The sequence below is a fragment of the Manacus candei genome, unplaced genomic scaffold (genome assembly GCF_025592945.1).
Source record: "Manacus candei isolate 608988 ecotype Guabito, Panama unplaced genomic scaffold, ASM2559294v1 h1tg000015l, whole genome shotgun sequence".
Lineage (NCBI taxonomy): Eukaryota > Metazoa > Chordata > Aves > Passeriformes > Pipridae > Manacus > Manacus candei.
The window spans coordinates 10629792-10646057 of record NW_026138063.1 but is presented as its reverse complement, the minus strand read 5'-3'; the positions used below and the strand labels follow the sequence as shown (position 1 = coordinate 10646057).

The 16266-nt window shown below is 47.3% G+C and overlaps 1 long non-coding RNA gene across 1 annotated transcript in view; it reads left to right on the top strand.

The window, feature by feature from the left end:
- Positions 1 to 11489, top strand: part of LOC127468779 (uncharacterized) — a 107296-nt gene extending 95807 nt beyond the window's left edge. The window contains exon 5 of the long non-coding RNA XR_007903680.1: positions 9336 to 11489. This is a non-coding gene — a long non-coding RNA (uncharacterized LOC127468779). The remainder of the gene's footprint in view (positions 1 to 9335) is intronic.
- Positions 11490 to 16266: the final 4777 nt, after the last annotated feature.

Here is a 16266-nt window from a genome sequence, read left to right as displayed (position 1 = left end):
GAAGTATGACACAGGAGAAGTGGTAAACCAGAGCCTCCAACACCTTTGGGAGATGCTGCTGCAGAAAGTCTGAGCTCTCTTAGAGGAAGTTTTTCTATGCAAAATACTGTCCCTGCTTGATAACAACAACCCAGTACCAGCTCAAGGCCCCTCTCAGGAGACCTGTCCTCAGGAAGAGTTTTGTTCCCAGAAGAGAGAGCTCTGCAGAGGATTGCTCTGCGAAGTAACCTGTCATGAGGGTTTGTAAATGAGCTCTGCAAGGACCCAGACCTCCTGGGCAACATTTTGTGGGCTGAAAAAGGCCCAAACTCCCTGCAGGGAGCCCTGGGGAGACAGGTCAGAGGTTAACAATTCAACTGCTCAGCAGCTCCAGCCCCAAACTCACATGCTAGAGGAGAGGATGGAGCAAGGGAGCTTGGACCCAGCACAGGCTCTGTTGCTCAGGACCTTCCTCACTCAGTTGCTCCAGCACAACCTGGCAAGACGAGACTCAAACTTCCCAAGGCAACAGGAGGTGAGCTGGGCTGCCAGAAATCATGGCAATGACATGAGAAACTCCCCAAGCCTTCCTTCCCTCTTCCTCCTCCTCCTCCTCCTCCACCTCTCCAGCCCTGGCAGCACATCTCTGCAATGGCCACGTAACAACAGCTCCCTGGCACTTGCCTAGCAGGGCTCCTACTGCATGTGGCATTTCTGGGCATGGGCCTCCTGAGTACACCCATCTTAACTGACCCATATCTTTCCACAGGCTGTTTCTGGGGCAGCGTGAGCGTGTTTTGCTAGTGCTGCTCTCACTGCCCCTGCCCTGGTAGGCAGGGCTAACATTTCATCATCATCTCCTTCGTGTTTCTTTTTCTTTCTCATTTCCCTTTTTTCCACCCCCATATTTTTTTTCCTTAAATGTTGCCTAATCTCCACCTGGGTGCAGGAGGTGGGGTGAGCTCAGTGTGCTGAGCACTGCATGGCAGCCCGAGGGCCATGCAGAGCCAGCCTCCTCCATCCAGTGGAAGACATGGGACCTGAAGAGTCTGCACCAATCCCCTCCACCCAGGGACACAATCCTCAGCTTTCAGCCCTGCTGCACATCCCAGCATGACCTTGGGTGGAGGGAGCTGGGCCACTTCCATCAGTATCACCGATGAGAAGACACAGCTCACCAGAGAGCAGAGGAAAGCATCAGCCCCACCATTACCCTCATCTCCAGTTAACTGTGGGAAGCAAATCCCTCCCCAAAAGGCTCATCTTCTTATGTTCCCACAGCAGGGAAAGCAAAACCTTGCACTTCCATGGGACAGCTGGGGGTGTGGGAGGCAGAAAGCTGGCAGGAACTGCATACAAACTACCGGGCTGAACTGCTGCCTTCCTGCACCTCTCAACCACTGCCTCCCAAGAGACAGAGCAGGACCTGGTGGCAGAGCTCACCAGGAAACGGTGCTTTCTGCAGGAAAAGCATTTTTTTGTTTCATTATTTTCTGTTTCTGCTCTTATTATTTTTTGGAGGGGGGGAGGGGAACTGAGCTGGGGGATTTCACTAAAAGTATATATTACGGGGGAAGAAATATCCATTTTCTGTCTAATCGGGAGAATTTTCTTGATGCAGACAAATATCACTGCCCAGAGGGCTGAATTGCTTCTGCTTCCAGTTGCTGAGAACTACACTTTGTTAGATGGGAGTTTGATGAAAACCTTAAGTGGTGGCAAAAATGGAAATTTTCCAGGGATAGATGCTGGAACCCTCTGAAAGGTCATGCTTTGCCGATGAAAAGGAGTTTAAAATCTTTCCTTGGACCAGATATTTCAGTGGCATGGCTTTGCAAAAGAAGAAAGAAACAGGTTAAGAAAACAGGACGATGCCACTTTCTTAGGAACAGACACAATGAGGAGAGTTGGAGAAGGAACGAAGTTGTCCAGTAGTAGACATAGGCAGGAAGAGAAACCTGGGACTGGTGGATGAGAGCATGGCTGGGGTTTTGCCTGGGGACTTTTAGTCTCCTAATTTTAGATCCAGTACCAGTAAGTTGCATTTTTCCCAAAAAATATATTGGTAGAGTAATTCAGAGTGCTACAAAGGTGATGCTATGCAAATTTATGGTGGGAAATACAGCTGTCTCAAAACATTGATAGCCTGTGGTTTCATTTATGTGGTGGATGTTAATATGTCTAATGATTCTGAGGAGAGCTGTCTGAAAAAATGAATTTGGAGTTGTTTTGTTTCATGAGCAGTTCTGAAAAGTCAGGAAGGAGGGAATTAGTTCAGATTGCAACTAGGACTATTAATTTAAATTACAGAAAACGTGAAAGGTGAGGAGAAAATGCTGTGCTTTGATTTGGAGCTATTTACAAGTAAAATGGAGGGGAATTTCAAACTGAAATAAACATTGCAAATGTACTTTCTTGGAATTTTTTTCTCAGGACAAACAATTTAGTTCAACCAGCAATAATGTTCAAAACTATTTGTCACCAAATTTGCATTTTTCACACAAGGGAAGTTTCAGGTGAAACAATTTCACCCATCCCCAGCTCCGAGCCTGGGAATTGAGGATACCTCCCAGCCCTTTGCCATTGCATGAACTAACTCAACTGGACATTTGCACCAAACCTCTCACTGCTGAGGAATCATCTCCAGACCAGGCTTTGAATATTTTGCCAGTTCTGTCCTTTTAACATTTTGGCAAGGTTTTCCCCCAATGGGGTGTCACACAGAGAGTGATCAAGCAGCAGGTGGAGGTTCTCCAGCTCTTGGCTGAGTGTGTGATGGTCACTCTCCTTCCCACAATGGCAGACAGTACAAGGCCAGTCCCAGGTGTGAAGGTCAGAGAACCTACCCCAAATCTTGATCCCACACTGAGACAACCTGTCCCAACCCCTCAGCAACCAGGTCATGGATCCAGAGACACTTGTCACTCCCAAGCACCCAGCATTAGGTCCCTGTCTCACAAGCATGGCTGCAGAAAACCAACCCTTTGGGCTTTGTCCCCTGATGAAATTCCTCTTCCTAATGGGGGACACAGAAGCCACTTCCCTGCACCAGCATCCAGGGCTGGAGGGGATGAGCACCCTCCCAGGGCATGTGGTCAGACATCTAAGCCTGGCTGGACCTTAGCAAGTCCTTAGGTCCCAGTGAAAACAGCAGTGCTTAATAAAATCAGGCAGCCAAATTTAGGAGCAACATTTTTCTCAGGGGTAAGTTAAATGAGAAGAAATGGTTTTTCATCCAAAATGATGTGAAAGTCTGGTTTTTAGCCATGTGCATTAACTCTTAAGTGGCAGCAAGGTTTGGAGACATCTCTAATGGCTTTCATGAACCTTTCAGAAGAGGAGGAAACAAAGCAGCTTGGGAAATGGTTCCTATTTTCTGAAATATCTCAAAACCCACCATTAGGGTATCCTGAATTTCCTATGCTCCAGAACCTACGCAAAGGAACTTTGATAAAACCAGACATTTTTAAATCCAACCTTCCATTTTTTCCCATCATTTTAATCATTCCCTGTGACCTGCCACCCTAACAATGAAGCAGTGTGCTGGCACCTGAGAACCATTCATTAATGTTTACTGAGATAATAGGGGGGGGGAAAGCCATAGAAATAGTGCATATGAATAAATGATAGCAATAATATGTTCAGTCTTTGAGATTACTCATGCTCTCAAATCTGAACAGGTGCACAAGTTTTTACAGGTTTGGGCCTTGGTTTGGTCCAAAGATACCTTCAGGTCAGGCTGTTTGTTCCATGAGTGGAGCACTCCCTAGATCCACTTGACTGCTATGGGAAAGAAGAAGGAAGCTGTCAGATATTGGAATTCGGCACTGTCACCATGCCACTTATAAGTCATGCTAGTTAACTAGAGGAAAGTCACTCACCAAAATATTGTGTTGATAAATGCCACAGAAGCGTGGAGCTGGGGACGTCCAGAGGAACAAACGTTGTTTAGGTTTTACAGTGCAAATTGCACTAGAAACAGAAAAATGGATTTCCCTTTTCCTGGTCCCAGACATTCCTGGGAGCATAGGCCATGGCTGTTTTATTTTTGAAATCAACAAGTTCTTCTGAGGAAAAAGCTTTTCTTGATCTCGTGACTGCCACAGCAGAAAGATTTGTCCCCTTGCAGTCAGGCAATGAGCTTCCTGCCAGCTGGACTCACCCACTGCCTAAAACCTGTCCCAGCGGTGCACAAGCTGTCTGTTATCTGCCAGGTTGGGCTGGAGCAACAGGATTGAGACATCTCAAGATATCATCTGGAAAAGTAGGATAAATCAAGGTGAGTTGATTTGTCAATCTCTGTGAAGCTCGCAGCCAGTGCATGGCCCCTGCAGCTCTGTCTGTGCCATGTGCTGAGAACACTGGCACAGCACCCACCCCTCTACAGCCGACTTGGGCACACAGCTCATCAGGAACAGGGGGGCTGCCCTGCAAGGTCAGGGGGATGCTTAGCCTCATCTAACTCTCATCATGCACAGATACCACCATGCCTGGGAAGGGCCAAGGCCACCCTTTCTAACTGTGTTGCCATTGCATCTGCTAAGAAATCACGAGGGTCTTACACCAGCTGCAGTAACCATGTCAAAGCTGGATTGTGGAAGAAAAGCAACTTCTTTCCTCTCATCATGAAGTTGGATACAGTGCGAAGGAAACATCTGCATAATACATTTTACACGAAAAAGTGTTTCACTGCAGAAAAATGCAAAACTGATACTCCTTCCATTTTTTTGGCTGTGTGCTTGTGGTCCCTTATCTCGGTAATATGTGATGTCATGCTGTGCCTGAAGGCTGTACCCCATCACCAGGCTGCACCGCCACTTCATAGATCCAGCTTTCTCTGTGTTTTTGGTCTAATTTTGTACTGGCTACTTTGTACCAGTTGAAACACCTTATCTTCTTGGTTGGATCAAGGTCTCCCCTGCCTGTGTTGCAGTTTAGCTGTTTGGCGCATTGAAACGTGGCGTTTCAACCATCACCAGCTGTTCTGAGTCTCTGACCAAGGGACACTGTGCTTCCCTCTGGCAGGATTGCTTTAAAGACTGATTTAAACCTCACCTACCTGCAGTAGGGTATAAGCCCTTGCTTCCTACTAAAGATGTGTTCAAGCTTCCCAATGGATAAACCTGTGTCTCCCTGAGTAAGCACCTGAGTCAGAAAATTCAGCTTGACACATGGGGCTGACAGAAGTGATGCTCAGAAAGCCCAAGGAGGCAGGAATAGCCAGAAAAACCTCAAATGGGAGTAGTGTTTGAACTCCTGCAAGGCTGGTGTTCACACCTGAGGTAGCCACCGGGATGGTCTGTAGGGGAACTTGTAGGGCACAACCAGCCTACCATAGGCTGCTCCTTAGGAATGAGTTGAGGGGCCTCTTTGGAGCATCTGTTTTTCTGCACCCATTACAAAAGCAGAACAGTTATCCTGCCCCGATGAAGATGCTCATGCTGGGGTACCTGCCCAGGTTCACACTACAGCCCAGCAAGTCCAGAGGAGAAGTACATCCCACCATTCACTTGCTCTGCACTTTGCAGCTGCTCGTCCCCTCAGCAACTTTTAGACTGCAGAAGCTGTTCAAGTCTCCAGACTCAAATTCTCAGTGATATCATTACTGTCACAGCATCTAGACTGACCCACCAAGACCAAAGGACTTGTTTTGCAGGATCCTACATATCACATGCTTCGAGAGAGTTTCTCTGCCTACAAACATGCTCACTAAGTTCCTGGTCTTGCAAACTCTTTCAGGCATTACCTCTGAGAAATTATATGTAAAGGAAGATGACCAGGCCCTACAGAAACAACCTGTTCCTGTCCCCAAGTTTAATTAATACATCCATGGGCTTAAGCTGTTCTGAAACACCTTATGGAAGATGAAAGCAGGACAGGGAGAGCTGAGAAGAAGTTAATGCCCCACAAAGAGCACTACTGAGCTGGCACAGGGGCTCTGCCTGTTGTGGTCCTGTGGGCACATGCTGCTCTGTGGGCTGCCCTCAAACGTGGCTGATGTCTCCCAAGTATTCAACTTTTTGAAATCAGTGAATGAGTCTGAATGTCTCTGCTGAGACACTCCCCATCAAGGCTGGAGTTTTCTTGTTTTGCATTTCTGATCATTGCGCAAACATATTACTGTTCCTGAGGATCGTTTTCCATAGAGCTCCACACCTGCGTGCAGTGTGCGTGCAGTGCTGACCCCTCCAAAGCTGGATCTGTAGAAGGACTTACAAGTCTGTGCACTGCCTCCCTTAAACGCAGCACTGGGCTCTGCAGTGACCCACTGTGAGCCACCATGTCGGTGGTGCCTGGACAGCATCTTCATGCTATGAGCATTCCCTGGCCAGTTCTCTCACTGACAGAGCTAGACCTGATCTGTATAACAGACCTGCTCCCTCCCAAGGGAAAACTCTGCACTGTCGTCTTTTTGCCTTACCCAGACAGACAGACCGATGAACCTTTGAGATACTGGGAACGCCGGCTACTACAAGGTTAGCCAATGCCAGGGATGTCTGGGGGCTGCAGGCATCTTAGCTGAGCTCTTCCTGCTCAAGAGAAGGCTAATTAATCAGCTCTGCTGTTCTGGCATCACCCAAAAGTGAAAATACTTTCTGGCAGGGCAGCAGGCACAAAATTAGCTGCTGCATTAAACTGCCAAATCTCCTTTACTCCTTTATTAGTTGCATTTGGTGATGATGAGGAGCGAGGCATTAACCGGTCCCTGATGGATAAAGAAACTATTACTCTGCTTTCTCTTTGCATCTGGGAAGAGGAAATAGGTTTTATTACTGAGATTTCCTTGAAGACATTCACCTGACTTTGTGGCATCAGAGATGGAAGAGAAATGAAGAACACAGGAATCTTGGCACAGCAGGAGAGATTGTGCACGGATAATAACAGAGAGAAGTACCAGGTCAATTGGGAGCTGAAATATACTTAGGTGATTGAATCCTTGTGTCGGGTTAAAGCTGAGACGATCTGCTGGGCTCAACTAATTTCAGCATTACAGCCAGGATCTCTGTGCTGGCACTTAAGGCCTAAACCCTGGAACTTGCTGGGAAGACACATTTGGGATGGGTCAAAATGGAACAGAATAGAATGAAATAGAATAGAAATGATAGATCATTAATTCCTTTTTTCTTTTTTTTCTTTTTTTTTCTCTTTGTTGTTTTTTTTTTTTTCTTTTCACCCAAGGTTTGATCTAGGACTTATCCATCTTAGTTTTAGACCTAGTTCCTGCCTAACATGGCATGACATTCCTAACTAAAGGAAGGTGCAGACTGGAAGAGCCCATGCAAATCATGGTCCACGTCCTGAAATCTCAGAGGGTTCTCTCCTGAGAGATCTGTGTCCTCTGCATACATCCATGAGTCACAGTGTGGAATAGCAACCTCTCCAGGCACCACGGCTTTATCCAACCAGGGTCATGAACCAAAGCCCCAAGTACTAACTGCAGAAGGGGCTGGTGATAAAGGCATGGGTCAGGCTGCCTGGTTGGTGGCCAGGTTGCAGGATATATGGTGCATTCTGCTACCTTTGCTCCAGAGCCAAAAATAGGGACAAGGATCAGTCAGTCAGAAGTGGGCAGAGATCTATTAAATCATTTTGGAATGAGAGGCTGAATTTCCTAAGGCATATTCCCAAATTCCTGAGTTTGCTACCCATTTCAAAGCAAGACAAACACAGCCTGGACACAGATGTCCAAGAGACCTAGAGCATACTGCAGGTGGAGGGCAGAGCTGGTACAGAGCTGACCTAAGCATGGTGGAGGACCAATGGGCTGTGAACACATAGGGTGGAACCTGGAGGAAGGACCCTCCAGTGGGTTGTGGAAAGAGGTCCTGCAGCTGGCAGACAGAGGCAAAAAGCCAACCTGGCTAAAGAGGATGTGGTAGCCCAGGGCTGTGGGGAACAGGCTCCAAAGCCCAGCAGGTCCCTCTTGTTCTTGGTCACTGAGGGACCCTTCTCATCTAATGCATGGATGACTGAGACCCCAGTCACTAGGAGGGCTGGGAAGGGGAACCACATGAAACCATCACCTCCGACAATGAGGGGAGATGACATGGGCTGGTGGCCAAGGGATATCCTCCCGGACAGGGTGTATTTGAATCTCCTAGGAGGGAAAGTTCAGGCTCCTGGCTCAGAAGCTGGCCCGAATATCATCACGGCATGATGAGATGAGTTTGCCTCACAGGACAGGTCAACCACGAGGCTCGCGGTGGCCAGAGCTTTACTTCTGGTAGCCCTTGTTGGCTGCTGCTCAGGGCACTGCTCCCCAACTCTGCTGCACCTCCGATCCTCCCACCTCCCACCTCCCTCGACCTCACTTTCCACATCTACAACGTGGAGCTAAAGCTAATTACAGCCCCTAGAGCAGAGCTGCATTGCTTGGCTGTACCAGTGTTTCAAAAATGCTCAGAGATGAAAGGTGCTTGAGAGAGCAGAGTATTGTTATTACTAATAATTACAAAAAATTAACCAAATATTTGTCTAGCAGCATCCACCCCTGCCGCTGTTTCTTATGTAAAATACACACATTCTCTGACTGCCAAACCAAAGCTCCAAAATCACTACATCAGCCCTACAGTATCGAGAAGGGGGGCAAAAAGTGCCTTGGGTCTAAAAAGGGTTGTCTGTTCCAGCAATTAATTTAATTGGCCTAAATATAACCCAGGTATACTGCAGATCCAAATTACTGGTTGACAACAGACCCAAACAGGGCCCAGAGGCTGCAAGGCAGCAGGTTAAATGCTGCCTCTGAAGCTGCTTCGCTGATCCTGGCACACGAGTATATTTTCTCCTGGTATTCGCTGCCGCTTGCTGCTGTGGAGTCGAATTCTCGTAAAATGTTTATCAATGCCTGGGCATCTTCCAAACCAAGAAAGGGTGCGTGAGAAGTGTCCCCTTGCAGTCAGCAGGGAGTCATCACTTGTTTTAATTCCTGTCTTCATAATTTTATTGCTTTTTTCCCCCCCTGTTTTCTAATAAGCTCTTCTAACACCTAATAAAATCAGTCCTTTTTCCTTCTACTTACCTCCCCCTGCTGCCATCGTGATTACCTAGACAAGAAAAATACAGAGCACGGGGTCCTGCAGGCTGAGGTTTTAGTGACTGATTTCAACCGACGTGAGCAGAATCGGCAATAAACTTCAATGTCATGGTATTTTGATTCCTCCTTCTTCCGTATTGCATGAAATATCTGAAGGGGACAAATGCCAAGGAGTGAGAAGAATTCTTTTGGGTTGTATAGCCAAAAATGAAACTAAAAAAGGAACCATTTCCAGAGGGGGAGATGCAGTCAGCTGTGCAATCGTTATCTGTAATAGATGGCATCTCTCACTGACGTGATCTCTATTATCCTCCTATCTCAGCATCTCACAGGCTTTAATGGATTCTTCCCTCCAGCATCTTTTTGAGATTGTGACTTTGTCCTACGCGAATTTTACCAATTGGGACCAGAAGCATCAAGAGGAGAAGACCCAGATTCCCCAACCTATGCTGGCACCCAGGTTTCCGCTGGTCACTCTCTAAAAATCCATCTGTAATCTGGGCACAACACTATGTAACTGAAAATTTATTTGCGAAGGTAGATAAAATGCTCTGTGACCACAGAGAAGCAAACAAATCTCATAAACCCCAAGTTTGTTATTTCCTGCTCTGCTTTCAAAACAAAACACAATAATTTTAGCAGACAATTAAACTCTCTGATTTCCAAGGGAGGCAGGCACACAAATACTTTTGAGGATCTGAGCCCACATGATTATGTAAGAAATTAGCAGGAGGGAATTAACCCAGTCACTGGAGCATCCTTGTGGAGAGGATCTTATCCACACTCAGGACTGACACACGGGAATGTGCCGGGGCAAAATATATAAAAATACTTAAAATTTAAATAAGGGAAGCGCCAAAAAATGTCATAACGTTATTCCATGACAGGGGAATATCTATCCTGACCCCTTTCCACCTCCTAACTCACTACAGTACTACCTGTACTCCACAAAGCCAGGAAAAAAAAGCCCAAGATTGCACGTACTCCTTCCAAGTATGCGGGACCTCTGTGCGAGGCAGTTGCCTGTGGACCGGTCGTTGTCCATGCATTACCCTTTGTGCATTGATATAGACTCTGTGTCAGTGCAAACAGTCCCTGGGCACCCATGGGAAATTTGGCAAGAGGGCTAGAGGTGCCCCATGACAAGCAGACATGGGGATGTGGGGACAAGGTAGCACTCAGATGGGATTTCCACAGCTCAGTAAGGATCTGACATTTCTCCCTCCACCCTGAGGCTGCTTATTAAATATGCTGTAATATTAAAACAAAGCCACCTTAAAAAAAAAAAGAAAGAAAAAAATGTAGGAGTGAGTAGGATTTGGGAAGGTAAAGGGGAAGGTTGTGGGCCTGATCCTGCTCTTCCTCAGGCCAGGGTAATGAGGGTGAAGGCAGGTCCAAGGCGGGCTCCTTGATCTCAGCCTGGATGGGACATAAAGGAGATCTGGCTCCTTTCCCAAATTTAATGCTGTCACGGTTGAATTTATCGTGCTGAAACCGGTGGAGTTGTTTGCAGGAGTGAGGACTGTAGCAGCAGCAGCCTTGGGAATGCAGAATGAAGCCGGTGGGAACCAACTCTCCCTGCCTGGGATGGACGCAGCTCCCAGCACGACTCTGACAATAAAAGCAAACCTTCCCGGGCAGGCAAAGGCTGCCTCGACTGTCACTTTAATTGAAACCTTCTGCAGTCGTACACTTCACCTTATGTTTAATGATTCACCTCTTAAGCAGCCCACTTGTACCTTTGTAATCTTTCTGAAGGTTAACTTGTTGATCCTCAAAACTTGTCTGGAGGGAGAGAGGCAATTTGCAGGGAGTCTCGGAAGGAAAAAGTATCGTGTTTTCTGATGAAAAGTGTTTTTCTTGAGGGAGAAAGAAGGAGAAATAAATTGCAAAATTCAGAAGAGCTGATGAGATTTTGGAAAGAAAAAAAGGAAAGAAGAAAAGAAGAAAAAAAAGGAAAGAAATGTCAATAAAAAAATAAGGGGGGGGGAGCAGTTGGGTTTAGTTCCCAGCTCCTGGAGACCTTTCATTTCTGCTTTATAGGAATCAAAAATATATTTGTCATTTACCAGATTAAATAAAAATAATCCTAGCGTTAAATTATTTTTAGGACATTAAGAGTTATGTTCTTATGGGTAATAATCTATTTGTAACACTGTAATGGAGTAACTGGCAATTTCATACAGCTTCGTGATCGATCCTTTCCTATTTGCCATGTACCTATGCAAATAAATATCTCATTTGATTCATGTCCATATCGTAGGATCTGCCTGCTTCTTTCTTACTCCTTTAATATTTAATTATTTAAAACAAGGAGAAATCTCATGGGAATTTTTGTCTCAAAAAATAGTTAACTTATGCTTGTCATTTGAGAATAACAGAAAAAAGATATGAAAATCTAATTCTTTTTAAGTTTTAAAACTGAAACTCAAGTAAGAAGAACGAGGAGAAAAAAATCTTAAAACCCAGAATCCAAACTTCCCCCCCTCCTTTTTCACATGAATATTCTGAGTTTTTACTGTAGCTATTCATAGTTGTACCTAAATGTAGTCTATAAATCTACTAATATATTATTTAACACTCTAACTACTGGTATAAAAAATTATAAAATATTCTGTTGGCAATACATTTAATTGAATTCTTTTCAGAGACAGCTTGTTATTGCCAGACATGCTTTTAGAGATAGTGCAGAGAAATAAAAGAATTTCAGAAGGCAGTAAAACAAATAATTACCATTTTCACCATTACTTCCGGATACCCTCCTATCCAGTCACTAAATCCTTTAAGTCTAAATCAAAGAGTTTCTGTGAACAAAATTGCACAGATCATTTCAAAGAATATAAAAATTACATCGATGTTTTATTTGAAGAGAGAAATTGAAATTCACATAGCACTCTACTGGCTGAGACGTCCAGGGACTTATTAAAAAACAACAACAAAAAAAACCCAGGCTAGTTTAGCCTGAACTTTAGAGGCCTTTTCGAAAATTATCAGGATCAATGCAAATCCCTCTTTTAATTATAATGTCCTCATGCCTGTAAAAGTTTGAGGCATCATCCTTCTTCTTAGGCTCTCCGCTGCTTTTTAATATCAGGGATCTGCAAGATTCTCTGAGGCATAAGAGTAATAAAGAATACTATAAACCAACCAAAGCAAGCACTACCTTTTATTCTTTTTATTATTTTTTCCCCAACAAAGCAACTTACACATTAGGTTTGAACTACCTCAGCATAACTCCTTATCAGAAAAGTATCTGTATGGGTTAGTGAGGTTTTTTTAATCTTGACAGCTGAGAGCTGACAGATCTGTTGAAAAGGAAGGAGGTCAGTGGTGCTGCTCAGCCACGGGCCAGGGATTTTCAGCTTCCACAGGTCACATGCTTCATAGCTTTGAGGGTGCCAAGGATGACAAGATTTGGGGACAAGTAAGGGAGTGGGCTGGGGATGCTGACCGGGTGAAGGTTCATGTGTCCTGCCAGAAGGCTTCCCATCCAGAACAGCTTCACCGAGGCACGGACGGGCTTTGGTCCATAACTGGTTAAAAATTGATTGGGACCAGGGAGGGGTGAGAGGTAATTATCTGCAGCTGGAAAACTTCTGGATGAAGTTTCCTTTTTAAATCAAAGATGGGGCAGGACTGACATCGGGCTGTGGGTGCTCAGTGGGAGGGGGACGGCCCTTACCCACCTCCCGGTAACTGATGTTTATGCACAGCCAGTGTTTGGGAGATCAGGCAGGCAGACAGGCAGATATTTTGCTCCTATGTGGGAGGAAAGTCATTTTTGACAGGCAAGTCTGCACTGTCTCCTGGCACCAAGCGCCAAGCAGATATGCCAGTTATTTGGGCAATTTTGCAGGAATATTATCCTGGGGGTTGATCTGCACACGGTGTGGATGCACACCCCCCTATCATCGGAGCAGTTCTTCTTGTGGGGTGTTGGTCTAAGCACGATTCATTACCCCAAACGGGGTGTCTGCACATGGCAGGAGGTGACAACGTGCTCTCTGGCAGTTCAAAGAGCCACGTTGTGACACGGAGGCACTGCGGGCCGGCCGCACACCCCACTGCAGCCTTTGGCTCTCCCTCCCTCCAGCCATCTCACCATCCCTCTGGTCCTGTCCTGGTCACCCTGTGCTCCCCCTCCCAATACCAGTCCAGCTCCAGATGCCGAGTGGCATCTACGGACACCTAAAGCCTCTGCACGAGGTGTGATGGCAGTAACACAAATTGGGCTGGGGGCTTGTGGATGGGCAAGTGGATGGTGGGCTGAGTGGGAGCCAGGCTGGGTGGGGGTGAGGTATGGTCAGGTGTGCCCAGGGCGTGCTGGGACAGCCAGGCTTTACCATGACATTCAAGTTTTTCCACTTCCAGCCTTTTCCCTTGCAGTAAAGACCGAGTCAGATCACAAACACTCAAATTAAAACAAGAAAAACAAAGAAAAGAAAGCAAGAGAAAGGAGCCCCGATGAGCATCACAGCACCCTGCCATTCCCATACACCCGGCTGCTGCTCCCTCTTCTCCTCCCAGTTGGATCCCATGCCTCTTCCGATACCCAAGAAAATGTTTTGTTCTGCGTTAAAGGCTAAAGCTAACACATGACCAGCGAGAGGCAGCAGTTTGTTTAGCTCTTGGAGTTTATTTTAATTGCGGCCTTGTTTTGTAATGAGGACGGCTGTGGCAGGGGGAGCCTGCTGGGATCCAGGGGGTTGTTCCGGGGGAGTTTCCTTATCGATAAAAAGAAGTCTCATCTATTTAAATTAACAGGAACCCGATGGTATGCATGCTCAGCTGCTTTGTTTTCTTGGAAGTTAAACTGTACACATTTGCTTATTAAGGATTTCAGTGGCTGTCTGAGATCAGAAGTGCCTGCCACCTTTAACATCCCCAACCTCCATCGGGAAGGAATGAAGGGGAGAGAGACAGGCCCTGTGTTCATGCTGATAGGCAGAAAGCAGCCTGATAAACCCAAGTAGTTTGTTATGATGATGCATGAAAAAAAAAGGAGGAAAAAAAGTAAAATCATGTGATTTTTATGCAAATCAGGTGAATTGGACGGTTAAAAAACCCCTAAATGTCAGGTAGATAAGATCACATTCACCTAGAGCAGTGTCATGATGTTCTCTGTACATTACATTCATACTGGAAACCAAAACGTGTTACAGAAATCAGACACCCACAAAAAGCTCTGAGATTGCACTGAGAACAGGTTCCTGCAAAGCACTGGCCTCTGACAAAAAAAAAAAAAAGGCAAAAGAAAAAAAGTAGGTTAGATTAGAAAACAAGATAGTTGAATTCAGGCAGGGAATCGGCTGTCCCCGCACAGTGTGCAGCCTGGTCTCGCTGCACATGCATTAATATGCACGAAACTCCTTTTAAGTAACATTCATGTGGCGGCACCCAGCTCCAAAATGGGCAGGCTGTTCCCAAAACCCATCCTCGAGGGCCATGGAGAAGGGGAGAGGTTCACAGGCTCTCTTCTGTCAGGCTAAACTTTTCTCTCCCAGACACATTTTTGTTCCTTAAAAAGTCCTGGCAGTTGTGTGGGGATGGGGAAGCCTCATGGCCTGAAGGAGTTAATTTAAAAGAAAAAATTACAGTTGGGTACTGTTTATTTAAGCAGTGTTTTGTAAAAGACACGCACTTCTTTCCAGGGGTGCAATTCACCCGGGAAAAATACATACTGGCCTAGATATACCTTAAAAACCTGTCCTGTGTCCCCTGGGTGATGGGGAGAATGACCCAAACCCAGGAGCTCCCCTTGCTGCCAAGCAGCACCTCCAGCTCCAAGGGCCTTCAACATCCAACTGCAGCTCTCAGAGGCAGCTGAATAATTTCACGCCACTTCATGCCCTGCACGCCAGCACGCAGGCAGAGGGGTTGCTTTTCATCCCAGGAGCTTTGCCGGGGGGGCATGGAGAGGCTGGAGAGGGACAGCCCGCGGAGGGGTGCAAGGCACCTGTGGTGATGCCCAGCACTGCTCCTGCCTCCGCTCCTGCTCCTTGGAGCTGCTCCAGTGCGACCAGAAATACTCCTGCCAACTCCAAGGGGACCATTTCCCAGCAGCATTGCCCCTGTTCCAGTATTGCCACCACTTCGCAGGGTGGCACACAAGGGTTCAAACCCTTGCTTGGGTGAGGAGCTCTCTGCAGTGTGGAGGGTGTTTTTGAGAGAGGAGTGTGTGGGGCTGGCCCCCCCCTCAGTGGGGTTGCCACAGCACCCCAAAAGCAGGGCTGAGCTGCTGCTCCTCCATGTGCTACACAGGCACCTCGTGGGTGTGCAGGAGCCACCCCGAGCCCCAGGCCGATGAGGAACATCCCACAGCCAGCACAAGGGCTGCTGGTGGCTTCCCACACTCCCTTCAGTGACACTCCCCACTGTGAGGCCACCTTTCCCCCCAGGGTGAAGCCGCTTGCTGTCAGCTAGTGGAGGCAAGGGAGGCTGTTGCCGGGACATTGCTGCTCTGGCAGCCACCACACTGCCACTGGCTGCCATGCAGGCCCCCAGAGCTGGGACTCAGATGGGACAGGCAAGGGAAGAGGATGACAAGGCCTCACTCAGCAATAATCCCTCTGTCTGAGGGGGTGAGAGGGTTCCAAGGGAAACAACCCCATCCCCAGCACCCTAAAGTCCCCAGCAAGACCCCACAGGAACCACTGCTGGTTTTGGGTACAGCAGGAAGTGCAGGCAGGTGGTAGGAGCCCCAGGGTAGCTGCAGCCAGGCCGTGAGTGACAGAGAGGGAGTAGGAGAAGGTATGAAACCAGAGGAGAAAGGCCAAAAACCCAGCAAAGGCGCCCAGGCCGCGCAGTTCCCAGTCCGAAGGGGATGCTGCTGGTTGCTCTTTATGTCCCTGCAACGAGGGGAGTTAGAATGGAAACTCTGATGCAAGCCCGGCTTGGCTGTGACCAGGCAGGGTGAGAAATCTCTCCTGTGAAAGTGCTACTTGAACGGAAGCCGTGCTCGACCTCGGGTCTCCAGCAAAAATCCCCCAAGCGGCAGCGCTCTCGCTGCTCCCGAGCGTCCCGCGGGCGCTGGGCTCGCCGGGCTCCGGCTAAAGCGAAAGCGTCACACACTGCAGAGAAATGGCAAACAGCACAGATCTGCCTCCCCCAGCAACCCCCTTCCTTTGAATTTCATGGTTGAGGAAAAACGAAAATCAAAATCCCGGAGCAGAGTCGGTATTCTTGGGTTTGTCTCTCCTTTGGCCACTTGCAGACCCGGGAGCCCCTTCCCTGCCCGGGGCCGGGATCGGAGT